This window comes from Sciurus carolinensis, chromosome 10, assembly GCF_902686445.1.
Source record: "Sciurus carolinensis chromosome 10, mSciCar1.2, whole genome shotgun sequence".
Taxonomy (NCBI): Eukaryota; Metazoa; Chordata; class Mammalia; order Rodentia; family Sciuridae; genus Sciurus; species Sciurus carolinensis.
Window position 1 is genome coordinate 17,119,877 of NC_062222.1, and position 12,852 is coordinate 17,132,728.

The window sequence follows — 12,852 nt, forward strand, 5'->3', positions numbered from 1 at the left end:
TCTGATCCCGGTTGGAGAACAGCGTATCCTAGGAGTGTCGGGGTAGCTGAGTGGTTTCAGAAGCCTGGCTCTGGCAAGCAAACTTAACTATTTGCCTTTGGCATAAAAAGAAAGGAAAAATAGAGGCCCCGAATGAAAGACCTGGCACAAAGCCCTTCGTTCCTCCCACTGCCTGTCAGAGCGGGAGCAAGAGGGAGGAAGGGAGACTGGGCATTCCGGACTCCGCCCCTGCACAAAGGAACAGAGGGGAGTGTGCACACGTGGGTGGGGGGCAGTGCAAATCTATTCTCTGGGACCCTTGCAGGGAAGCAGGTATCTCTAGAGGAAACAGCAACGGTGGAAAGGGCCCTCATACAGAAGATCCAGAAGCAGGACAAGGATCTGTGTTCCCTGCTGTCACTGACCAAGGGGCCCAGCATCTAATCCTAAGCCAAGAAAAGGGCTTCCTGACCCCTAGAATGAGTACTGAGAACGCCAATGCACAGACCGTTATACCACAGGGCTATGTTCACCCAGCTGCTTAGGTTGTCAGATGTTAACTTAAGTTGGCTTTTTTCGAACACTTGCAAAATGCCAAACACTGACATTTTATATATCAAGGAACTGAAAGCACAGCAAAGTTAAGCAATTTGCTCAAGGTCACACAGGAAGAATTTGGCAGAATCAGAAGTCAGACCCAGACAATCTAGCTCCAGACATTTGGGTTCTTAGCCACTGCTTTTATAAGGGAAGAACAGAAAAAGAAGGAAAATGGGGGCGGGGCAATCTATCACCTGGTCCATGCCTTGCAATGGGTTTCATATGTGTAACTCACCTAGAGCTCATGTCTATTCTAGCATGATTGGTATTCTTGCTGCATTTTATAGCTAGAGAAAGAGAGGGCAAGAGAGGCTGATTAACTTGCCCAAAGTCACAAAGCCACAAAGTAGTAAAGTTGGAATCAAATCCAACCTGACTGTACGAGAAGGTGGGAAGTTCTAGGGCTGCAAAAATATGCAAGATTTCTGGGAAGAAAGAAAATTTCATTAAGAAATTGGTAGAAAGAAAAACCATGGAAGGGATTTAGAAGCTGGCATTCATGAAAATAATAACATCCAAATACGGGATAATACCAATCAATAGAGTTCCCATTATCAAGAGTGCATTTGTGTACAGGGTTCAAAAGACAGCGAATCAGTGTTTGGACCAAAGAAAAATAGTCCAGAGCATCAGGCCAACTTCTTACACTCAGCAAGCGGAGGGCTGCTATGAACGCAGCCAGCTGCTTGTTCTCAGCTGTCTTTACATCTTCTCAGATTAAGTTATCGTGGTCATATACTTCCACCTTTCCTAAACATACGAATCACTGAACAACTGTTGGCTGTTTTGTTATTGTTATTTTGCATCACTTGTTAATTCGCAGCTAGAATGTTCCCCGCACCTCAAACTCCGTGGGAGCAATGCAGTCATGACACAGGAGCAGAAGCAGCTCATTAACATACTCGTGACTGACACGGAGGATCATTAATTAGGCATTCCAAGCATAAGTATATATGTATAAATTAGCATCTATTCACCATTTAAACTGTAAGCGATTTTTCATATCTGAATATTAACTATGTTGGAAAATTACTAAGTTTTCCTGAGTGAATTCTACAAACAATACTCATCCCTGATAACAGAATCAAAATGTAGAGAAAGGAATCTCCGGGCAGGACCGGACACAGAGGGGTCAAATGGTGCGGTTACTCTTCAGCTCTCAGGACACTCCTCTGTTTTCTCTTGTTTGTGTTTCTGGCTATGCTACTTGTCAGGAGCTTCCTGGGACTCCTCTGCTGCACATTATCATTAATGTTCTAGAGACGCTGTGCCGAGGTCTGTATTCTGTCCTTGTTCATCCATTTATCATTTCAATAAATACTTACTGGGTGTGGCCTAAGCACAAGAGACGAGGTGTAGGATGGAGATGGCAGAGTCCCTACTCTTGAGGACTTTACAGTCTAGCTGGGAAGATGAGACCTGAAGCGTACAGAGAGAGCTAAGTGTAAAGTTTACAATGACAGCTACCCAAGAATCTAAGCCCTGCTCAGCATGGGGACAGACTTCTCCTGGCAGGGACAGGATTGGGAGAGCTTCACGGAAGAGGCAGCGTTTAAGTAAGCCGTGAAGGTTGGGAAGAAGACACAGATCAGGCGAGGTTTGAGGCATACCTGGAGTCACCTGGAGAAGCCAGAGTCACCTCAATATCTATCTTTACATCCAGGTCTCAAATTTTGCTACTACTGGAGCCAACCAAGCTCCGCCCCCAACCTGTCCATGTGTCTGGAGTATTTATCCCCAGGGTCGTAGTGATCAGGAGACTGTCCTCGCGCACATGTACGCCACGAGGCCCACTGCTCTACAGAGCTCGGCCCGCTTTGGTTTTCTTGCAGTAGTCTTGGGGCCATGCCGGCACGTCCTGTGTTCAATGTTGGCCTTTCCTGTGACCAGTGGCACGTTCCATTTCTGTACCATGGCCATCCTGGATGAGGGCTGGAGGGTGTAGCTCTTGGACTATTTTTTTCTAGGATCTCATCAGGTCTGTGTGGAGACTGAATGGAGGAGCCTGGCCTTCAGGACACTGGACTACGACTACGTGAACCCGCCAACCCTGTGAGTGTTACTGCCAGGACTTTGCCAGGGGGAGAGCTAATGCATTTTAACCACATCTCCTAAATGAAGAAAGGCCGTCAAGTGAGCAGCTTGTCTTGAATCTCCATGCTTCACAGTTCTTGATGTCTACCCATAAAAATCATGTAGCCCACAGATCCGTGTGCTCGGGAAGAGGTCCAGAGCATGGGCCTTTCTCAGACGTCTTGAGTCTGTATCTGTGGGCACTTGGGCTGTGGGGCAGTTTGGGCAGACACGGTCAGTTCTGTCCGCCACGGGGCATTGATTCTTGAAACACCTCGGGCGGGATTCGAGGTCTCTCAGCTTCACACTGGATACTGCTCTATGGCGGAAAGTACTGCTGCCATCCATGTCAGACTGCAGTGTGCTCATGGGACAGAGAAAGTGGCCAGCTGTGGTTCTCGTGAGTACAAGCCTATTCTGTCTCCATGATTGGCAGGCACTGAGATTTCAGAGGTCCTCCAGGCCCTGAAGGGCACGTACAGCTTAACTACTGTGAACCAAGCTGGAAAAACACAGGCTTTTACTGAGGAAAGTAACATGATGGCTGATTTCTTCCATGTTCCTAGTTATGTATACATCTACCTCCTATTTGTGTGGCAGATTCATGGAGAGTAAATATTAATATTCTGTTTTTCTAATGGAAGTAGACCTACCCAGGGCCATTAATACCCATGATTAAAATGGTAAGACAATTCTTGACTTCTACATCACTACAGGGAATAGCAATTAATCAACTGAAAAACTTCATGTTCTATTCCCTACCCGGTGCCTGGTATGTAGTAAACAGAGTGTTAGAAAGCAGAGAGCATCAGTTAGTTAGCAAGAGTCACAGAGAACCAAATATGTGCTTGTCCTAGAAATTCAGAGGAAAGGAAAAGTTCTTGGTGGCCCAAGGTCATTCTAAGTAGTCTACCTGCAGGGAGGAAGAAATGAAGCCAGGTCCTATAGAAAATGAGGATGTCGCATGATTTTCACGATGGAGTTATAGCCTGAATCTTGGAAACACCCAGGGCAAAAAGAATTTGAGTTCATCTCAGTAAAAATTTCCCAAATTTAACTGCATGGCAGAAGGAACATGAACCATGTCAGCTGTGAGCTCTGCAGAAACATGTCTGCTTTAAGAGATGGCTGGCTTCAGCCAGTGGGAGTGTTTGCCCTCCTCCCTCTCTACCTTCTAAAACTGGACAAAGCTCTTCCCATGGCGGCCTCCTGACAAAAATGGAGTCCTGGATTTTTATGTCGGAGCTCCTCTGCTACCCCGAGTGGAGCTTGGTAGAGCTTCACAGAAAGAGATGTTCGCAGGCCAGCCTATGGAGACACGTTCCAATTTAAGCCGTGGAATGAAAATTACAGGGCAGCCACAGAGGCAAGTTTAAAATTAGGACAAACTTCACTTTGGGCCTCTTAAATCTCAAAGAGTTAGGAGATGAGGCAAAAGAAAATGAGAGAGAGAGAGAGAGAGAGAGAGAGAGAGAGAGAGAGAGAGAGAGGAGAGAGAGAGGGAAACTGCAGTAAGGACTTGAAAAGCAAAACCCCTAGACTTCTGTTCTTTCCCATGATCCTCCTGACACCCTAAGCTTTTTGCACATCTGAAAATTAGCAGCTAGAGCTTTCTTAGTCCCCCGCTGTTTCACACGAGCCACTGCTGAAGACACAGCCTGTGAGGAGATTCTGAGTGAAGGTTCAGGAAAATCCTAACTGGAAAGAAGAAAGAAAAAGAAGTGAGAGGAATCATCCCCGGCACAAGTCCTGTATCTCAGTTCCCGTCACTCAGTCCAGGACTAGTCCAGGTGATTGGCTCAAGAAGCAGCCACCAGTATCAGTCAGCCTCATTGTGGACACAGGAGACAGCCCTGCTGGGCCCAATGGACGCTTCTTAGGGGGTGCCTAAGTTGCTAGCCCATCAACAGTTTTGGGGTTCAGGGTAACACAGAAAACCTCTCAGTTGCTTTGCCAACTTAGCAGCAGTGACCACCCTCCCTACAGAGTTGGTCTGGGAGAAGGAATCTATGTTGTTATTTTCTTCTTGCCTCTGCAAGTTCATCTATTTCTCAAAGTTAGGAAACCACCACCTACATTTCCCTCCTTTTGAGACTATTTTTGACTCAGGTGCTATGTTTGTGAAGAGTTTTGAAACTCCAGGGAATTCAATGATTCCAAAATAGAGAACAAATTATTCCTACTATTCCATAAAAAGGGGTATGTTCCCCCACACACTGTGTGTTTCCTGAAAGCTCAAGGGCAAACAAACTCAACTTTCAGCAGAAAACCTTTCATTAGCTTATCCTGAAAAAGGTACTGAGTATCTGAATGTGGGAGGAACCAGACAAACGCCATCAGGTTTACAAGGTCCCACGGTGGCCTGCCATGGCTTCCATTTTCAAAATCATTTGTGCAACTCACCTCCTCGAGGCAGACTGTCTTAGATGTGTAGTTTCTAGTTCACATTCCCAAGAGCGAGAAAGTAGAGGACAAGGACAGAGAGAGAAAAGGTCACTTTTCATGCGTGACTTCCTCACTGACGGTCCGAAGCCTATGTACAAAAGTTGGTTAAAGGAAATGCCCACATTTTGTTATGTCACTCTTTGTCAATCAGAAGTAGAATGAGTCTCCAGATAAAGAAAAACTACCTTCCTGATCTAATTCACAGTGTAAATCAGAAGTCAGCCATGTTAGCAGAGGGCTGCTTCTCTGAGGTGGTCATGTTAAACCTCCAACTTTCTTGGTCCAGAGAAGGAATAAACCAGCCCATCATATCATGGTGCCCCTCCAACAGGTGTGGCCTTTTAGGATACACCGCTCCCTCTGTCAGAGCCATTTCAGTTGACTTAGAGCACACCCAGTTCCCCACTTGATCCCATTGAAATATCTGGTGCCTGCTGATATGTTCAAACAAATTCACCAGATCTTGATTATGTTCTGGCAATTAAAGCTATTAAGTCGGTAGATAGACAGCAGGTTATTTCATTGCTGTTGGAAAAAGCCAGCTTTCTTTTCACCCCTTTTTTATGTGACAGCACTGTAATTAGCCTTAATCAAATACTATTTGTGTTCAGTGCTATAACTTTGCTTCCTTAGCCAGGCATCTAAGAAAAAAAGGGAATCTAGGAAAAGGAGAAACCCAACTCAGGTCAAAAAGCAAGAAAGCTAGGCACGGGGTGCATGGGGACTCTCTGGGCTATCTTTGCAACTTTTCTGCAAATTTAAACTGTTCTTAAAAAAAGTTTAATTTTCTAAAAAAGCAAGAGGGCTGGAAGTGTAGCTCAGTGGTAGTGCACCCTGGGTTCAATCCCCAGTAGTGCAGAACAATAAAATCCTAATAGGTATGTAAATAAACTAATCAAAAAGCAACAAAGGGGGAAAAAGAGAGAAATGAGAATGAAAGATGCTATTTAGTGTGACTTCAACTCTAGCAGCCTACCATGTAAAAGTAAACTTTAGAAATAGTTAATTAATTCAGAAAATACGGTTCCATTTGGAAATTCCAAGTTAACTCCCTGGGGAGACCCCAGTGCTTCTTTTTCCCATGGTAAATTCCCATGGTAAATGAGTTCATAGTGGAAACTAGAGGTGAGCGAAGGGAAAGACAATAACCACAAATACAATTGGTTCTTCCACCACGTATCCAAACTTCTAGTTATTTCTCTGTGTCTTAAATTCACAACTTCCTTTAATGTCTCTGGAAGGAAGAGCTTGTTAGGAAATAACCTTAGCGAACCATGGAGACAGGACTTCTCAAATTTTAACGTACATACAAATCATCTGGGGATCTTGCGAAAGGATGGATTCTGGTTTGATAGGTCTAGAATGTTCCCCAAGATTGTGTCTGTAGCAAGTTCCTAGTTTACACCAAAGCTGCTGGTCCACGGATGTTACTTTGAGTAGCGAGCCTATGAGATTAGTAATTGGGTGAGTTCAATTGGTCAGAAGCAGAACAGCAATATCTTGTCTGCACTGTTGACAATAAGAATCCTGCATGAAATAGCTGCCAACAAACAGATACACACTTTCTATTCTTTTGGCTAATAATCCCCTGTGTCAAATTTTCAAAACACAGTGGTAGAATAGCATTATACTACAAGGTAGATAGTTAGTTCGGAGAATCCCAGTAATAGAAGTAACTTTTTATTCTTGTTCAAAGAGTCCTTGCCATAAGGAGGAATCAGGGACAATTTAAAAACCAATGGTCTGATTTTTACTTGTTATTTTGTTCTGTTTTTTATACCTCAAATATTGTAGCTCTAAAACATTATCTATTAGAACTAGTTATTTTATTGTTGTTCATCAGGCATTTACTTGTATGTATATATTACATTCCGAGAAAAAGACTCCCAGGATTTTGCCTCCTGTGTATTTTGGTCTTGCTTCTTTGTGGTTCGTGAAGCCAGCTGAAGTTATCGTTGTGATGAAATCAAACTGATGGCTTGGGAACAAATTATTCAGCCATTTCTCTAGAACTTTGAGTTGCACATCAAATCTGGGGCTAGTCACTCCATGCTGGTTTAACCTGTCTGTGAAGTTCACAATTTTTCCAGCTCTGTGATCACCTGTGATTTCAAATTCACCAACATAACTGTGATTCACCGTCACAGTTAGGAACCCAACAGTGACGTGAGAACACGGCCTAGTAAGAACCTGCTGTTTCCTCTCTGTTCATCGATGATGCTCTTGAGAGATTCCTCTAGAACATTCATGTGTACCACTATGGCAGCACAGGACGGTGGCAGATAGCGCTAGCACTAGTAATATTTTGAGGTGAGGAAAGAAATGTGATAGAATTCTTAGAACCTTCCCCACGGTAGTTTGCCTTTTTTTAGGAGTTGATGGCAGTTATATTCCATGGGAGGGACTGTAACAAGATGAAATGCCACCCTGTCATCTGGCTGATGATCACTTGACAAAGAAGATTACCCTTACTCCATTCAAAATGGTGAGACTGGGCCATCATGGCTTTGAATAACAGAGGGAAACTTACTTCTGACAACTCGTGGAAGGTACTGTCGTAACTACAACAAATACAGTCTGATTCTCCTCATCTGGTTTGTTTTCCTCTTTTTGTACAATGACTGAATTCTAAACAATGGATTTTCTGCTTATTCTAGATTTCTCCCATCTCTTGGTTAATACAACTCAACTAGGCTTTAAATCCAGGTGTCTGATGGCAAATATTTGGTAACAAGTTCTCCAGAACGACCACAACAAGAAGGCCCTACTATACAGCCAGCAATTTTGATGGCACAAATATGTCCACTGTGGCTGATTCCAACCACCTCGTTTTACTGAACCACAGAATTGGGAAGAAATGTGCACAGTGACAAACCTGAACAAGTGTTCTGTGGCACATAATAGCAAGGGATCCCTGAAGATAGATAAAAAATAACAAACCAAAAACCCTGTGCTTTAATAATTACATTATAAGGATTTAGGAGGGGTAAAAGCATTCCAGAATTCCAAGATGGCCCACCTCTTAAAATGTTTTCATTTCGTTCTGAACAGCAGTCATCCATAAGCCTTTGTGTTTTCATAAACCAAAAATAACTCCTTGCTATTTTTTTAAGACATGATCTATGTAATTATCACAAAATCTTGTAAAGTAAGCCCTTTGGATTTTAATGACACAAACATACTGCAAGATTCAGAATTCTTCTACCTGAACTTGAACACTGAACGCTTCCATTTTTGTGTTTTGCTCTTTACAAGCTCTTCCATGTACTCTAAGGCACAGCTCAGTCAGCCGCAGGAGGCTGCAGGAAAGGTTAAAACATCACCCTGTTTCTTGCTGTTCCCTGCGATTGCTTCTAAGAAGGATGGTGGCTTCATATTGTCATGTCCCTTCCTATATCTGAGATGATTTGTTTTAAATGAAAAATATATATTGAAAAAGACACTAGAGTAAGAAAACTGCATTTTAACCAAAAAGCTATCACATAGGCGCATTTCTATCTAACACACACAATTCTAACATATGCTTCTTTGATTATCCTTTTAATCTATGTGATTCTTTGTTAAACTGTGTTTTTCCTATTTTCCTCAAGTACACCTGCTTATTACCAGCGAGGCTCTTTTAAGAACACAAAAGCTAAGAAGCCTAGAGCTGGCAGGATGGGGGAAGGGAGGACGCTGGGGAAGAAATATCTGGCCAAGTAATGTAATTAACTTGAAGGAAAACATTTGCATCATGGCTCTCCTTGTGTCTTTTTCCATCAGCAAAAGCCAAAACCAAGCAAACAAAAAGCCACACCACTCGCCCACCACCTCGAACGCAAATGATTTTGGCAGTGTCGTCAACGTGAAAAAAAAAAAAAAAAAATACTGCTTGAAACAAATCCAGAAAAAAAAACAACCACACACTGCTTCAAATCCAGCCCTCCTGCTTGCTTTCCCCTTATCCCCTTCAGATCGTGAAACACGTGGATCATGTGTACCTATTAACGCTTCACAGATAAATGTATCTCTTCAAGTCTTCTTATTTTTTCAACTCGTAGTATTCATTTTTACTAAGCACCCCGTTTATGATGAGCACGTTTGGCTCCAGCACATGCAGAACCCAGCATCGCACGTGCCCCCTGCCATGCTCCAGATGTTAGCAACTAGAAGCTCGCAAGGATTTTTCATGTTGGAAAAATGGTGGAAGTCAGCTCATCAAAGGTGAACAGGCAGAATATGTCTCTGCCTTTCCGTTCTAAGGATGCATTTAAATTCACAAGGTGCACTTGTAGTTTGACAGGATTATTAATAGGGTGGGCTCACCCCTTATGTGCGTGAACCTGTTAGCCACAGGAAAACCTTTTGCTATCTTGGTGTTTCTTATCAATGTCTGATGACTACCAGCTAATCTTGCCATTAACCAGACATTCTGGCTGATCCTGATCATCAGTTTATAACAACATAAAAGTGGCAACATTATTTTTACTAAATTGGAGTGTAGTTTTGTGGTTATTTTCTTTTGTCCTGTTTTCTTTTGTTTCTTGTTTAAGCGGGCTATTTTTACATCCATCAGAAGCCTTTGGTTAACAAGCTGGAAAGGTAACAAAGATACCACGATGAAAGACCTCAATCCTGGATCTTCTTGAATGATGGCAACAGAGCCCTCTTGACATCCCACTAATCAAGTGCACCAGCCCGGCCAGACCTAAGTGGAAGCTACGTCAAGACATTAAAAAAAGAGACTGAAGAACAAAGATTGACTTGAGGGACAGATTTAGAAATTGACTTGAACATGGACATACACACAGCACAGAGTCAGATAAGCAAATGAGTGTTCACATCGTTTCTAACCATCCCGAATAAACTTAAAAACCAAAGTGAAGATGAAAACAAAAAGATCCTAATAATCTCTATCAAAGGAAACAATGAAAAATATTTGGCAGCAATGGAAAAGAGAAGCTTTTTTTTTTTTTTTTTCCTAAGTGATTCTTTACTCCCCACAAGCTGACAGCTTTATTTATTTATTTATTTATTGTTTGTGGTGCTGGGGATTGAACCTAGGGTCTTGGCCATGCAAGGCAAGCCCTCTACCAACTGAGCTATAGCCCCAGCCCCCGACAGTTCTTCTTGAGGTCGTCATCTTTCCTTCTTCCTCAGTGCCCTTCCTGTGGGTAGCATTTGGGAAATCCAAGACAGAAGAGAATCAAGTTGGCATTAAAATACAATCTTACCCTATTTCTATGTGGCCTAGAGCATACTCCTTATTAAAAACAATGTTAAAAAATACCAAGCTGAGCCTGGTGCAGTGGTGCATGCCTATAATCCCAGCAGCTAGGGAGGCCGAGGCAGGAGGATTGTGAGTTCAAAGCCAGCATCAGCAACCAAGTGAGGTCTAAACAACTCAATGAGACCCTGTCTCTAAATAAATGAAATATAAAACAAGGCGGGGGATGTGACTCTGTTGTTAAGTGCCTCTGGGTTCAATCCCCAGTATCCCCTCCCCCCCAAAAGCAAACTTTCTTTTTAAGGGATGCACACACATTCCCTCCCCACCATCCTTCACCACGAGCAGTTTCCCAAATGGGCTACCTGCCTAAGGCAGTGAGTGACCCAGCCTCTCCCACAGGCCTGAAGAGTCCTGGAGGGCATCTAAAATGGAAAGCTTTTAGCAAAACACAGATGAACGTAAGTTACAAAATCAGAGTCTACAGGACGGGATTCTGGTTGGCACAGATGTGGAGGTGATTTTTCCCAACACCTGAGCAAGGGGGAAGCAAACCTCTTACACCTGGACTGCCCCCCCCCCCCCCGGCTGCATTCAGACTCATTCCTGGCTTGCTTCCCATCCATGTATCGAAATTCAACCCCTCTTTCCCAACAGATGCACGTACCAGGATTGGTATGACTGGCAAGTTACTTTAGGGTGTCTGTCCTTTTTAAGAATCAGTGGAGCAGTGACAGAAGGCCAGACCGGGTTTATAGCAAAACCACTGTGGGCTCAATCTGATCTCTCTTGACCTCAGTGGGTCAAGGAGGCTATTAATTCCCTTTGGCAAGTCCATTCCAAGTACCGGAAACCAAATTTCTGAGCAGCTGGCAGAAGCATTCTTACAGTAATAATAGCTTGATATTTGTACAGTGCTTATTATTAACTACCGGACACTCTCCTCTGTGCTATATCTATATAAACTTCATATAAACTTACTTACTTTTCACAAACTTCCTGCGAGGTGAGTTTTCTTACACCCACTTTACAGATGCCCATGCTAAGGAACATAGAGGTTCATTTCTCTGCCACCCTGAGAAGTAGCAGGGCTTGAAATCCTGCAATTCCACCAGAGGCTAGCTGCTAGCTCCAACCTCTTGGTAAGAATTTTTTCAAGCAAAGATGACCAAATACCTTCTTCTGCAAGAGCTTTAGTGGCTGCAGAAGTACAGCAAGCAAATCCTTTCCATCGAAGACATTTGCAAAACACAGGAAGTTCTTGCCCATTCCAGGGAGGCAAGCAGACTAGCAGGCAGCCCTGAGCCTGCCTGGACACATTTAAATGACTATAAAATAGAGCTAGATAGAAAACACAGGCAAGAGAAAGAGAATGAAAGGGTGCCTGGCTGCCCAGAGCCAGGATGGAGATGCAGCAGGCCACCTAGCAGGCCTCACTGAGCCCCAGGAGCCCACAGCATGAGGCACCATAAAGACCATGAAGATGGGCCCTGGCTGCAGAGGAAGAAACCCGTCAGGGAGGGAAGATCTGCATTCTCCCTCTCCCTCTTCTAGACCCCCACCACATACAGATCATGCTAGGTCCATCAGACCCTTGTTCAGGCACCACCAGCAAATAGATAGGTAGGTAGATGGGGGCGGGGAAGAAGGGAGAGAGATTGGTTTAAAATACTAAAGATTGAACCAACCATTCTTCATTTTACCCCTGCTCCCTCCTGCTTCCCCACATTTTTGCATCAGAAAATTACACTTGGAAAAATGCACACACACATACACACACACACACACACACACGCGCACATACGCATTGTACCTCCTTTCAGCACATTCTTTTGTCAAGGACCTTTATAAGCGTGAAGAATTCCCACATTTCATAATTTACAACAAACTTTTCATTTGGGTATTAAAATGTAGGCATTTGAAAGCTCCCTGACACCACTGCTCCTGACAATGGGAACATATTTATGTAAAAGAATTCACAATACAGATTTTACGTTAATATTCCTTCATCTTGACTTCTTGAATTTCAACTTAACCTCCCTCATAGGAAATGGCTTCCAGACTCCCCTTCAAATATTCACAGGACCTACTGTAGAAGGGAAAATATGTTCTATATAAACACATCTGCCCCGACTCCCTCCCCCGCCTCCTGCCACCATAAATGTTGGGAGCCGTGACCAGACTGGGCATTCTGCACACCTGACTCACAAAGAAGTGTTTTCAAAGTGAGCAAGCGATGGAGGGTCCATGCCAGGCAACACACTGGAAGTCCTAGAATTTGGATAAAAGGAAAAAAGAAACCAAGATTTTAGACCTTGATCTGCCACTAATATCTGCTACCTTGGGTGATATACAACAATATCTGATGAGCACATTTTATTAATTGTTGGATAGGAGATCAATAGGTTATAAAAGACAGAGTCCTTGCCCTCCAGGGACTATTTGGAGGAAAAGGTAGATCTATGAACCAAACCCTCATCAAAACAGAATGCGGCCATGTCAAGGAAGTTGTCTGCAAATCAGTGTTGTGGAAAAGTCAAGAATTAATA

At 43.4% G+C, this 12,852-nt stretch overlaps 1 protein-coding gene and 1 pseudogene across 2 annotated transcripts in view; both read right to left on the reverse strand.

Moving 5' to 3' along the window:
- Positions 1-12,852, reverse strand: part of Maml3 (mastermind like transcriptional coactivator 3) — a 392,807-nt gene that overhangs the window by 214,023 nt on the left and 165,932 nt on the right. The gene's annotated exons all lie outside the window — the stretch shown is intronic.
- Positions 6,937-7,597, reverse strand: LOC124994776 (40S ribosomal protein S15a-like; annotated as a pseudogene).